Source organism: Apostichopus japonicus, chromosome 5, assembly GCF_037975245.1.
Source record: "Apostichopus japonicus isolate 1M-3 chromosome 5, ASM3797524v1, whole genome shotgun sequence".
In the NCBI taxonomy this organism is placed as follows: Eukaryota; Metazoa; Echinodermata; class Holothuroidea; order Aspidochirotida; family Stichopodidae; genus Apostichopus; species Apostichopus japonicus.
Window position 1 is genome coordinate 4768811 of NC_092565.1, and position 1397 is coordinate 4770207.

Genomic DNA, 1397 nt, shown 5'->3' on the forward strand with positions numbered 1-1397 from the left:
ATGGTCGACATTTCCGAAGGTCCATTTAATCCCATGATGGAAACCTTCAAATTTTAGTTTTAGGTTACAAAACTGATGTTGAACTATTACGGTGCCGTGCTGCATTTTGAAAGAGGAAGATTGCACTGTACTGTTTGGGCATATTCAATATATTTTAGCAGCTCCAAACGATATGTGTAAAATTAGTCACAGGATGATCCACCACGTATCATACAATCTATTGACAGGGCCATGGTGTACCGCGTCCTCCGTCTATGATTAGTTTACTCTAAAATTGTGCATTGGAGATGGGTATAAGGGAGGGACTCATTGATCTTAAAAGTATGCTGTATTGGCCCCAAATATGCTAGATATTCAAATATGGTCACATTTGGTCAAAATTCTCAAACTGGTTTTATTACAACCTTCGTGTAAAATTTCCTCACTGGGACATTCAGTCATCTTGAATGTTCCTTAAAATTTGTCTGAGAACAATTTGGAGATTAAATACCTCCAGGAAAGTAAGTTTGAAAACTTTTAGCAATTATAGCGTGATATATCATTTGGGGCCTATACTGACTACCTTTAAGGTGTGACAAAGAGGCCACATAACGTACGTTCTTGTGTTAAATAATAAATAGTTTATTGTATTAAAATGGTTCCTTCTGTGAACGCATTTTGTCCACAAAACCCTTACCGAAATCCCAGATCTGGCTTTATAATAATCTGGCCATAGTAAGCCTTTATATGGCCATATAAAACCAGATATAACTTAATATGGAGACTATCCACATATGAAGATTTAGTTTAGTCTGGTCATATAAAGCCAGACATAACTTGATATACAGTTATTCCAGATAAACAGATTAAGTTTTATCTGGCCAAATATGGATGCCATAAAATTTAACCAGATAAAATTTTATATAGGTCATATAAAACATCAAGGTATAGGCCCAATTTTGTATCTGGCCAGATATAAATTCCAGTAAAAAAAAATGTAATAATAATAATAATAATAATTATAATAATAATAATAATAATAATAATAATAATAATAATAATAATAATAATAATAATAATAATAATAATAATAATAATAATAATAATAATAATAATAATAATGATAATAATAATAATAATAATAATAATAATACGTAAAGATTGTATTTATTTGGACCTTTTACAAAATCCCTTTCATGAGCCTTTTCGAAACGAAATCTCGTAAATGTTGCCTTTATTCTCATCTGTTTGGTTTCATGAGAAGGTTGTAAAACGCGTGACACTTAACTGTCTCTTTAATTACAGGTGTGTAGGTGTTTATAAACCCGTTCGAGTTGGAAAGTGTGCAGCTTTGTGATTCTCGGTTACTGGTACTACAGTGCTGTGCTTATATAGCGAGCTGTCGCACACCTCCGTGA